Below are 13,522 nucleotides of genomic sequence, written 5' to 3'. Positions count from 1 at the left end.
AAGTTTATCAAACCTGAATTTCACTGATATCAGCAGGTTCGAGTCCAGACAGTTAATTTGTGTAAATAGTCTTTTGACAGTTTACTGGACGGTCGAACTGTTTTAAAGCCAGACCTGAAGGAACCAGAGCTCACAAATATAAATCAACATGTTTATTCTAAACTGTTTAAAAGTTCCAACGAATGAAGACGATCACAGGTGGAGGATGTAAACGTCCATTTGATTTAGATTTCCTTGACACTTGTGTGAAATTACTTCTGCTATTATGGTAACAAAACACTCATCTAGCTGAGAAATATTAGCGAATGAGCGAGATAAGGCGTTTATGTTATGAGTGTGATAGCGGTTAGGATGAATGTATGTTAAACTATCGTGATTTTAATACACTTCACCTCTCATGAATGATATTTAGAAAGGATGCTTGGTGCTGCCAAATTAAACAGACTGATAACCAGGTGGTGCTATTAAACATCCACTTGGATATTAATTCACTAGTTATTTATTATCTGTTGCTGCTTTTCTCCAGAATTGAGTCACTCTATTGATGATTAATGTTGTTGTTTTACTTCTACTAAATTCATCATTTTCTCTCCCTCCACACCTCTCTTTATGTCTCGAGAATGAACGCTCACATTCAAGTCTTTTGAAAGTTAAGACGTAGCTTTTAACTCAAAGCACTGAAGTACAGCTGCTAGCTTGACTGTTGACTCATATACTGGTTTAAAAAACACGGTTGAAGCCACATTTGGTGCCCTGGTGTGTATCTCTGGCAGCAGGACAGTGTGTGTGGGATTGAGTCAAAATAAACTACAGTTCATGGTGATGAAGCAACATCAGTGTCACTCAGTGCAGCGGTGTGGCTCAATGATGTGTTTTTAATAGTTTTTGGACAACAATGGAGGTCTACAGCACAGAAGCTTTGGCTACACACACAATACTTGTTAGTAGATCAGTTCATTGTTGGTTTGGATCCAAACATGTGATTTGTTGACAATCGCCAGCTTTATCCTATAAATGGAAACAATGATTATTCCCTTCCTCCCAGTGTACTTACAATCAGTCAAGGTCAACTGTACATACCTGACACTCTGTAGCTTTGTTTCAGTTTCTCTCTGTCAACACGTCCGTTGTTCTAGTTTCCTCTGTATCACTTTAGTTTAAAAACGACTCGAGATATCACAAAAAAAGAGACTGTAAAGAAGAAGTGAGTGAGCAGGAAGTGACAACTGAAACATTTTACACATCAAGTAGAAATCTGTTGGTTTTTTTTGTCATGTTTCCCCGCTCCGTCTCTAGGGATGTGCAGTATTTGTATTTGTTGAGGCAGCAAAATTATTTGTATTTGTATTCGAATAAAAGTGGAAAGAGGCTTAAAAATCCTGTTTTTGTTTTTTATGCTTTTAATTTTAGAAAATTACACTAAGTCTTCATGAATAAACTACCTTACGAAGGAGGTCCCCACACCGGATCTCAAACTGGAGTCTTTCAGATCATAGACGACTGCGCTGACTACTGAGCTAAAACTTTATTCATCAACTCATTACAGACAGACCTCTACCTATTTATACACCCATAACACAGAGACAGTACAGTGTGTAACATGTAGAAGAACTTCAAAAGCCATTCTTGCTTTGCACTTTTCATTTATCGCCTCTTTTTTACAACCTAACTTTGTAGAAAGGAGAAGAGGAACAACAGGTGATGGAGAGTCTCTTGGGACTATCTTACCCCTGATAGACGTCACAGTGGAGCAGAGGAGAGAGACTCAGACAACGACGTCATCGACCTCCAAACTGGTATTTGACATACTTTTTTTTTTCTTCCCAAAAACAAATAGTTTTTAAAATATTTATATAAAACATATATTCGTATAAAACCCACTATTTGTGCTTTGCCAAATAATGTATTTGTATTCGGGCACACCCCTAAACTGTACATAGCTGACATACTGTAGCCTTGTTTCAGTTTCTCTCTCTGTCAACATGTCTGTTGTTCTAGTTTCCTCTGTGTCACAACTCGAGATGTCACAAAAAAAAGAGACCGTAAAGAAGAAGCGAGTGAGCGGAAGTGACGACTGAAACATTTTACACATCAGGTAGAAATCTGTCTTTTCTTTTCTCACGTTTCCCTCTCCGTCTCTATCTCTTCCACACACATGCAAACACACACTCAGGAAACAGCGAAGGAGGAAGGAAAAACAACAAAACAACACAGAGCATCCTAATGACCGTCAGCCACAATAGGACCATTCTGCAGCCGCGAACCGCCGAGAGGACGGACACACACTCTTAAACACTTCCAGGGGCAGCGATTGTCCCGAGCTGGGAGTTAATTCAACCTTAATAGACCCTTTTTGCACTCAGAAATGGTCCAGAACACACACTCTGATACATTATGGAGGTTGAGAACTTTCCCAAAACCTCAAGAGAAACGCACATTTTTGCAAACATTGACTGTATAACCGCAGCACACGCCCACCAGCTCCGTCCTCTGGAAGTTTGTACATGAACTAATGAATGCACCTCCTTGTTCTCACACTTTGTCTTTCCTTGTGTCTGCTTCTTCGGGGGGGTGTGTGTGTGTGTTTTGTGTTCATTGTGGTGAAGGCTCTAAAGCATTGAAAGGTGGGGAATTTCTCAGCTTCACAAAGGTGTGTGTGTGTGTGAATGTGTGTGTGTGTGTAACCTCAAGTCCCAAAGCTGGATGACTGTGGGCTGGAGGAGGATTTATGTAATCATACAAGACCCGTCATGGAGGATGAAGAGGATGTTATTCTGGGCTCTTCATCACTGTGGCGTATGTACATATTTTTTGTGTGTGTGTGTGTTTAGCTGCGGTTTCAGGGTATATGACATTTTAATCATGGCTTTTAGTGTTATATTTTATGATGTTAACCCAGGGATCAGCCTCAACAGGCAGATGATGAAACTCTAAGAAACGCTGAAAAAAAAAAACCCCACCTGCTGTTATTCATTCAGCAGCTACGAGAGGTAGCGGGTGGGGACGTCTCCGCTGATTCACAGGACCGCTGATGCATAGTTTGATTCCCACATCAGGGGACTGACGAGCTCCCCCCTCCCTCATCAGCGTTAAGTGTTTAACCTAAAATTTCCCCCTGCGGAGCTACAAAATAGTGGATTGATGCAGAGCAGCTCCCCGAAATATCCACTGGGAGGTGAGTGATGTTAAGCAGAAGGATAGTGACAAAGAGCATCTGTCCACATCAATTTCCACTGAATAAATATGCTGTAGATCAAGTTTTAAAAAGATGTACTTGAGAAACAAATGTTTGGTTAAAACCTCTGTGTTAATTTGTCCTTCAGTGTGTCTGCAAGGCTCTAATGAAGTTAATTAGTGATGACAGTGTGACTGTACGTCTCTTTAATGAAGAAAGGTTTTATTTTCAACTAATATATGACAATTAGGTTCAATCTCAAACTCGTGTTACATGTTTTTGTGATGTAAATAAAGTTTTGAGACAGTTTATTTGCTATATTGTGGCCAAAACCTCAACCCTAGCTTTTTATAAAACAGATCAACAGGCCCATTTAATGCTGCTGTGACATTTAATGGTGCAACAACATCGTCATTGTTCTCTCTCTTCTGTCAGGCAGATCTAGCTGAGGCAGTCATCAAGATTTGCTGTGGTAAGTCACCATGATGGATGAAATTCATCCTGACTGATCACACTGGATATTTTTGGTCTGTCATGTCAGGCAGTGCCCGTGGGCTGGCGGAGGGGGTTGGTGCTTCCTATCTTTAAAATACGTGACTGCCAGAGTGCTGGAAGAGAAGCTGATTGTTTGTATCTTCACATTTCAGAGGAACACATGCAGCTTCTGTCCTGGTTGTGTAACAGTAAACCAACTTTTTACTCTTGCAAAGATACCAGAGGTTTCGTGGGGGTTTGAGGAATTAGAGATGGAAGTACTGCGAGGGTCTTTGCTATAAGCTTCACTCTTGGCTATGAGTCAAGTGTGTTCTCAGCGGGCGTTGGGCTCTGCTAAGTCTGTTCCTCATCATCAATTTCTGTTTTTTATTGACATAAACAGTTTGAGTGCGCCAAGAGACGGAGAATGTGGTTTGCAGCCTAATGTGAAGAGGTCCATGGTGCTCTGCAGGTAAATGTTGGATTTCAGCAGGTGAAGGAGAGACATCGACAGGTGGACGAGTGAAGTATCAGCGCTGACGCAACCACCGTACCAGGCTGTCGGGGTGAAAAGAGATCTGATCTTCATTAGGACCTTGAGCTCAAATAGTTTTGTGTTTGGACAACGACGGGTGAGAAGATGGAGATGAGAAAAGATTGAACATATTCTGCGTGACTACTTTAGAAAAATAAACTGCATCAAACCACAGGAGGAAGTCACACACACACACATCTAAACAGAATCAACCACGATCCAAGTCGAAATATGAGATATGATATTAAATTTTTAAAACTCTGTAACATAAGAAGGACAACACCTTAAAAGCTGCAGGGATTTCTGTACATCTAGATTTCTAATGGCAATCACTTGCAGTTGTAACCCAATCAAGGCTCCTTCAGGAATAATCACTTTGGGAATAATCATAACTGAAAGAGTTTCAGTATCAGAAACAGATCAAACTGTCCCGACAGAAGAAGACATGATGTCATAGATGATTTATTAAACCTGATGGGAAATTTGAGTTTCTTTTTAAAAAGATGCTTTCATTCATTAGCAGTGACAGGGTGACATTACACTGGTGTGTGTGTGTGCAGCTGTATCAGGGTGTAACACACGCAGCTTCATGTTGCTTTATCATTAATCATGTTCACAAATGACACATATACGTTACAATAGACGTTGTTGTCTAAACACTAAACTATTTGAGCCAGTCGTGCACGTAACAACCATAATGATCCAGTGTTTTACACATAAACATGAACTGACTAATTACTGTAATAATTATAGAGCTGCAACAATCAGTCGATTCATTTCAACATGCTAACGCTACCAGCAGCTTTAGCTACATGTGTGAGAGGCAACAGTTAGCCGATGCTCTGATATTTATGATTGGCACGGCAGTTGATATATGAAATATGACTCAAAGATTTGTCTATTACGCCACGATTAGAGAGGCAGAGAATTCAGCTGAACTGAATTTTCAAATCCAAGCAGACAGAAATAAGCTAATTAAAGCAGAAAAAGTATTTTTATACACAATATGTGTGAAAAATCTGCTGTATTACCATCATATGCTGACATAGACCTCTATATGATTATGTTTACAGTGTAAAAAACGATTTGGTGTGTAGTTGTCCTTTAATTTTAAACTGATCCAGGAGATGTTTGCTTCCAATAGTCAATAAATCATCAGTATTGATCAGTATCACCCTGTGCATGTGGTATATTACAGTGATTTTACCCTACGAGGTAATAAAAACCTCATTTATTGCATCTTTTAGTTGAAAACCTTTGAGTCTTCATCCAGCTTCCCTGTGCCAGTGGAAACTCGCCCGCTGAGGATATAAAAAGTTTACAAGTGACGTTGTGAAATGGGCCTCGTCCCCGATGCTGACTCGCCGCACGCTGTCAGCTCCTCCATTAAAAGTGATGTAAAGTCTCTGTCTGTCTCCGTCCCTCTCTGCCCACAAAGAGCCAGACTCCCCCGCGGTCACCGGCCCACAAGTCTTAACTCACTCTAACAGCAGCACACATGAGTCTTCATCATTGCAGAGGGGACACATGGGACGTGATGAGATGTTTATGCATGCTGAGGGTTAAAGGTCAAATAAAAGCTTCACAGAGATTTGTGTTCTGTTATCACAGGACAGCAGTTCACAAGTACAGTTCACACCTCGGTCTGACTGTTTACTTAATAATTAGCTTAAACACACACACGTACGCGGACAGAAACACCTCAGCGCTGAAACAATAAATCAATGAATCAGTTAGTCAAAAGACAATTACATCTGATTGACAAGAGCCGTGACACTGTTTACATAAAATGTAAAAGTTAGTATGCTTGAAAACTGTTGATCACCGATCGATCATTAATCGTATATGTGTGTGTATGAATGAATAGATTCATATCAGTGCTCCAGGAATATAAGATACTGAGCGTTAGTGATTAGAGTTATTCTTTGCTCTTTGTCTTACTTTGCTTTGAGGGATAATCGTGATCTCAGTTTCAGAACTACAGTTCCCACAATGCTTCAGGGGACATAAGCAGGAAGTACAGCGTTGCCATGGATTCAGTGAGTTCGCTGTGTGCTACATCTTGAGACACGATGATTTACTGATTATCACTTCCTGTTTGTAATGTAGCCGTTAATGTACAGACGACCATCGCTGGATTACTGAGAAAACTTTAAAAAGTTCTTTCTTCTTTCGTCGTATTTAATGATTTCTGTGCAGATTTATGGATGTTTATTTACGATGGAGAGAGAAACGGCTGCACACGTCCTCCAAAGACATAATTCATTTTATCCAAATAGACGTTTTGATTGAAATCAGATCTTCATCAAGTCAAAATGTTTTATGACAAAGATCTGATTTAGATTGAAATGTTGTCTATTTGCATGAGTAAGTAAGAGTAGGTGAGCTCTTTCCACTGTTGTTTATGTATTTATGTTTATTTATGATGCATGTCAGAGATAATGGTAGTGTAAGTCACACTGAATCATGTCTGTGTTCAGATTTGACAACAAGTTTTGACACAAATCACAGCTGTCGTCTCTCGTCTCTCGTCTGTCGTCTGTCCCTCCACACCCAGAAACAATCTGTTTCCAGCTTCTCAGATGTTGTTCACTGATTTTCTTTCCTTTATATGATTGTGAATCGAACATTTTGGATTTTGGATTGTTCATCAGACAAAAAGAGCGATTAAAAGATGGATGTCATGTTGGATTCTGGGAAAAAAGAGGAACTTTTTCCTTTTTATCAATCATTTATAATCCATGTACCTACATTTTACTGACTAAATTATTGATTGTGAAAATGAACAGATGAATTGACAATGAAAGTAACTGTTCATTGCAAACCGAACACATTCTTTTCTACAAGCAAACACAAACACACTCTGGTACAGGTAAGATGTCCTTTGGCAGAGTTAAACTACACAAACTGAAGAGAAACAGAAATAAAACAGAAGTGCTTTGATAAACGGGCCTTCGGTACGTCTGTGCCTGCGTGTTAATGTGACACGCACCAGTAGATACACAAAATGTAGAAAAAACAACTTAATCCAGACAGTTTGAGCCTCGGGGAGCCTGAAGCAGCAGCCTCTGACTGTCCTGCTGCCAGCGAGAGTCACACAGATCGCGAGGGCAGATGAAGGCAGAACTGGCGTCAAACCCAGAATGAACAGAATGGAAAACAGACGATGAACAACCGGTATGAAATCAGGGCGTTCTCTCATGCATGGAGAATGAGAAGCACATTTCAGGAAGAAAAAAAAAAGCATTTAAGGAAAGTTGTTCAGCACGATCAAACAAACAGAGAGAAGGAGTTCAGAGAAACCGTCCTGTGACTGACAGGTTACCTGTTTCGATGCCAGAACGGTCGACGACTACGCGTCCTGTCAGAGTGTTTCAGGAGGACGTAGCTCTGATTAACGGAGTCGAGGTGTGTTTTGATTGATTAAATTAATTCTGGAGGTGATGATGAGGCGGCGTGATGGTAATAAACAATAACAAGCAGGTACATGTAGATACAAACAGATGAAGATTTGCTTTCGTGGCTTAAATTCAAAGCTGCAACAATCAATCAGTTAATCAGTTAGTTGATCGACAGGTTTCTGGTTTCTTTAGTTCTCTATGACAGTAAACTGAATATCTTTGCCTTGTGGGCAAAACAAGACATTTGAGGACGTCATCTTGGGCTTTAAGAAACATTTTTCACCATTTTATAGACTAAACAATTAATCAATGAATCAAGAAAATAGTCTGCAGATTAATTGATAATGAAAGGAGCTGCGATCAGAAGTCTTTCAGCTGCAGTTTCTTTTTTGTGACTGTCTCTTTGGGTGCAGAGACATCTAACTGTTGTTTTTTTATGGTCTGTTATAACGTAAACAATCCTTTTTTTCTGACTCCCAGACATGTTGAGGTCGACGCCGTCGTTCAGCTTTGTCTCCAAACTTACAATTAGGTTTCGCAGCCGCTCGGTTCACTCTGGATAAAAACGTTCCTGACAAGTCACCAAAACAAAAACCCAATCAGAAGTCAGAGTGATGCAATAAGTGCTGCGGCTTTGAAACTCACTTCTCTTTGGCCGGCAGCCATCAGATAAGACTTTTATCTGGAGTCTTTGTTGATTCTAGTCCCGGAGTGATGTGCCGCTCGACCCGATACGACGCTTAAAAAACATGAGCCAAAAGTCAGCCGTGTGCCCAGCGATCGCTATCTGTGTCTGTCTGACAGTTTTACTTTAGACGATGCAAACTCATGTTCATCAGTCATCCACCCGACTCCTCACGTCCTGCAGGACGCTCAGTTCTTCCTCACTTCACTCAGCAGCGGCGGTGACGCACCTCTCCACTGGAGGACCTGACTGAGAGGGAGTCAAGTAGCTTAAATGGGCTCCACTCAGCTCTCAGGAGGAACAGCAGGATTAATGGATTCATCTCTTTGTTTACCTTTTGTTGAGAAATATTAATGTAGTCTGCAGCAAACAATTATGAGCTGAAACCGTCAGTTGATTAGTTGATCGACTCAGGTGTGATGTTCTCTTGCTGTTCTTTGTCTTGTGTGATTAGTGAATTGAAATGTTTTTGACTGTTGAGCAGACTGTTTTAGAGCTTCAGGAAACTGTAAAAGGCGTTTTTCACTAAATTAAACTAATTTTTTTTTTTCATTTTTCACCATTTTCTAACATTTTATAGACCAAACAGCAAATCAATTAGTCAAGAAAGTAATCAACAGATTAGCAGCAACTGTCCAAACACCAAAGATTTTAAATTCATGATGACGTCAGCAGAACAAGCTGAAAATGTTCACGTCTGAGAAGCTGATGTTGTGCACTAATGACTAATAATCTTAATTAATCAATTATCAAAACAGCTGCTGGTCATTTTTTGGGTTGATTGACAAGTAAAATATGTTCATCATGTGTCTTCTGGTTAATTTTGATTATACACTGCAGTCTATTTATTTTAATGACCTACATACACACACACACACACACACACACGCACACACACATCCATCCCACAGGTGGCTGTGTAGCAGCGTCACTCCGTTATCACTACAGCAGCGCTACCGTCAGAGAGGAGACACAATGACACAATACAGCCAGGAAAACAACAATCACACACACACACACACACACACACACACACACACACACACACACACACACACACACACACACACGGCAGGAAACAGCAGTCCCACACACAGATTGTACAGCAGAGGGGGTGTTGAACTCCAAAACAGGAAAGGCAGGGACAATTGGGGGAGGTTTACTCACAGCACTGACACAGACAGACTGTACTGTCTTATCGTTCTGGGTTTTTTTTTTGTCTTTAATAAACTCAGAAGAAACAATTTGAAACATATTCGGATGTGAGACGACGGCTCGGACCTCCTTTTACTGACCTGGATTCAGTCCAGAGAGCAGCAGGTTACAACAAACCTCTCAGTGATGTTTAACAGTCTTCAGTTACGAGAAGCTTCATATTTTCATTTCAACGGCTCTCAAAAACAGAAACACATGAAGGAATTTAAGCTTTTTGACCCTTTTTGATAACACTTCTGATGACATAACAGCCCCATATGCAAGGAACATTCTCCAATTAGTAGTAAAAACACAAAAGTCATTCATTTTTTATCTTCTTGAAAGACCGCTGGGACCTTAATGACTACAAAAAATCCTACAAAGCTTCCCAATAAAAACCAAAATTCCTGGAAAACGCCTCCGAGACAATCAAAACCTTTACAAGAACCCTTGAAACCTCCTCAATGGCCACTAAAACACCTAAAACATTCCTGGAACTCCATTAATAACCACCAACTATCCTACAATTACCCTAAAACCACCTTAACAAGAACCAAAACTCTAGCAAGAACTCCCAAAATATCCTCAGTAACCACCAAACCTTCTACAAAGACCCTGAAACCTCCTCAATGACCACAAAAACTCCTATAAACAAAAGGTCCTACAAAAACTCCAATTAATAACCACCAAATATCCTGTAATGACCCTGAAAACACCTCAGAGACTATCAAAACCTCTGCAAGAACCCTGGAAACCTACTCAATGACCTCCAAAGCTCCTACAACAACCTTGGAAACCCATTAATAACCACCAAAAACCCTACAGGAACCCCTTAAACCCCCTAAAAGACCTCCAAAAATCATGCAAGAACTACTGAAATGTCCTCAATAACCCTTAAAACCTCCTCAGTGACCATCAAAACTCATTAAACATTAATAACCACCATATATCTTGTAATGATCCTGGAACCTCCCAAAACAACTAGAAAAAAAACCTTGAAACATCCTAAATGACCATGAAAACTACAAAAACTCCTGGAACAACTACAAAGATCCTATAATGATTCTCAGTAAGCACCAAAACTCCTGCAGGAACTTCTAGAAACATCTCAATGACCACCAGAACCTCTACAGGAACCTTTCAAACATCCTCAATGAAAATAACCATAAAAACTCCATTAATATCCAAAAAAACATCCAATAATGACCCTGAAAACTTCTCAATGACCACCCAGACTCTTCAGTGAGAACAGTGAACTTTTTAAAACATATGTGTGTGTGAGTGTGTGTGTGTGTGTGTGTGTTCTGTCTGGAACAAGTTAAATTATAGGAAACATGATACAGACATTAAAAGTGATGCTGCTTTAATCAAGGTAATCATGACACATGTGATACTTCTCATTTAGTCCTGTGATGAATTATCAGCAGGTGTAAGAAACTTTACAACTGTCTTCCCTCCTAAATGAACATCAAAGCAGCTCTGAGCTCACCAGGCTGAATAAAACTTATTATAACAGAACTAATAAACGCGTCTCAGATATTCCTTCTCCCTCGGTGAGCTGTCTTTTCCATCACTGACTCGTTATTTCCTCCTGGGAGAGCATCCAGACACACATTTTAGATTAAAACTTTAAAAAAACAAAAAAAAAACTCACCCAGCAGGAGTTTGTGTCTGGATGTGGATCTCTGAGTCTCTGATTTATTCCACTTCAGCTGAAAAAAGCAGCGAAAGGATCCCGGTGGTGATGCGGCGGCTACCGGACGGTTCAGTGTCGGGTCACCTGTAGGCTCCACACGTTATAAACAAACTGAACACATGTGGGCAGCGGCGGAGCCACTCCTTCATCTGCGCTGTCTGATGCTGCCTTCAGGGGCTGCTCGGACACTCGGACTCTCCACATCAAGTGCAAGTTTGATGGTTTTAGCTTAATTACACACATATATGATGTATTTCACCTATATGATTGATAACATAGATACAAATCTAGGGGGAAAAAAGTCACCAAACCCCCCAAAACGACTACATTACTTAAACTTCAGTGGTAATTTCAGGGAATGTGAGGTTCAATGGGTGAAGGGTGGATCCCTCCTTCAAAGGACAGGTTCACAGTTTTCCAAGTTTGTCTTAAACCAACAGTCAGGAGCCCAAATGAACAGTGAAACCTGTTTTTCTTGCTGTAATCATTCCTCCTGTTCATGCTGACCATTAGAAGATCCCTTCATAATGACCTTACAATGTAAGTGATGGAGGACAAAAATGTATTTAAAAGTTTATCTGAAGCTAATATGAAGCTTCAGCGTCCAAATGAGTCAAATCAAGTAGATATCTTTCAACATTACAGTCTTTTTAGTGCCAAAGTTCCTCTTTTTGTTACTATACTTCCACCTGCAGCTCAACAGGGAAACACTGTCCGAGGAAACACAAAGAGGGAATTTGATGCTAAAAAAAAGATGTCAGATTTCCACTTGATATGACTAACTCAGACTGCTGAAGCTGAATAGAAGCTTCACAGAGACTTTTAAATGACTGTGTGGACACACTGTGGATTTTGGTCTCCATCACTTCCATTGAAAGCATATTTGAAGGATCTTTTAATATCCAGTATGAACAGGAGGAATGATTACAGCGAGGAAAACCTCTTTCACTGTTCATAGGGACACCTGACTGCTGGTTTAAAACACACTTGAAAAACTATAAATCTAGCGTTTAACCAAATCTTTGTCTCTTGTGATTTGCTATATTTCCCACAGCACATAATGTCAGTAAACATGTCTTCTAGCGTCCTGTGCGTCATTACTTTATAAACCACAGCTCCCTCTTGTGGTGAGAGTTTGTTAACACAGAACTAAATGTCCTTCAGTCCTCTAACAGCGAGTCTGTGGGACAGATTGATGGATGATGGCGGATTTTACTGACTTCATTTGGTTTAAATTAGTTAAAGACGCCTTCAGAACACATTCAACTGGGTTTTCTGCTTTTGTTTTGTTTTTTATACAGTCACAAGTATTTCACAAAGAATAAGCAGTGGAGGAAGAACTACTGAAGTAAAAGTACAAACACTAATATACTATAACAGAGTAAAAATACTGCATTTACTGACTCACACAGTCATCTGATCTTCATCTTCTCATCATCTGACAACCAGAGGTCAGTTTTCAACCAACGCAGGCGTCAACATTTATGGGTCGACTGTTCTCATTGGGTTCAAATTTCCTTTAGAGCAGATTTTAAAACCTTTATATAAGCAAAACCTTTAGTTTTGCTTTTATAATCTCAATCTTTGTTTTCTTTAACAGTTGGATGGTTTTTCTTTCATATTTATGTATTTACTGTATATTATTAAGGTAATCAATAACCCGACCAGGCCTGTTTTTCTCTCTGCACGCTGATTTTATTTTACTTGTGTTTGTGTGTATTTGTTTGATTTTTAGCTACCAAATAAATAAACTTAAATTCAACTAAATATTTGGGTGAAGTACAGATGTGCTATAACCAAGATGAGACCTCTGAGGGGTCGTGAGAGGATTAATGGGAAAGAAGACAAAACAAAGTTCTGATACACAATCATCTTTTTTGGATTTTTTTGTTTGTGTGTAATATTGGATCATTTATTGAAATGAAACCATGTGAGAAGTTTAGAGGGGAAACGTCTCTTTGTTGGAGCTGAAATGTGACTCAATCTAGACTGATATTAAAAGGTCAAAAACTCTGGTTTAATCTTTAACAATATACAGGAGCCTGTTTATAAGCTTTTCATATGTTTTATGTGTAAAATCTTAAACTGAGAAGTAGCAGCAGCTGTCATATGGATGCAGTGGAGTAGAAATATAAAGCAGCATTAAATTAAAATATTTAACTACAAGAACTAAATTGTACTTTAGTAAATAAACTTATTTACTCTCCACTACTGAGAAAACAGTCACATTTTAAAGTGTCTTTCTAATATAAAGCAAACAAACGTTTCCTACTGAAACATGAACACAGATCATAGATTGTTCCTCTGACCGGTGATCGTCCTGTGTTGCTTCTTTGAGTATGAAATGAGATTAAACAAAGCA

The 13,522-nt window shown here is 39.6% G+C and overlaps 2 protein-coding genes across 2 annotated transcripts in view; one reads left to right on the top strand and one right to left on the bottom strand.

Moving 5' to 3' along the window:
• si:dkey-49n23.1 (semaphorin-3D) overlaps nucleotides 1–11,270 on the bottom strand; it is a 109,705-nt gene extending 98,435 nt beyond the window's left edge. The window contains exon 1 of the mRNA XM_044349776.1: nucleotides 11,119–11,270. The gene's annotated coding sequence lies outside the window, so the exon portion shown is untranslated. The remainder of the gene's footprint in view (nucleotides 1–11,118) is intronic.
• Nucleotides 1–13,522, top strand: part of LOC122981168 (hemicentin-1-like) — a 738,767-nt gene that overhangs the window by 592,064 nt on the left and 133,181 nt on the right. The window lies entirely within an intron of this gene.

This window comes from Thunnus albacares, chromosome 4, assembly GCF_914725855.1.
Source record: "Thunnus albacares chromosome 4, fThuAlb1.1, whole genome shotgun sequence".
NCBI classification, from domain to species: domain Eukaryota; kingdom Metazoa; phylum Chordata; class Actinopteri; order Scombriformes; family Scombridae; genus Thunnus; species Thunnus albacares.
Note: the sequence above shows the minus strand (reverse complement) of the source record. Positions and strands in the feature narration are given on the sequence as shown.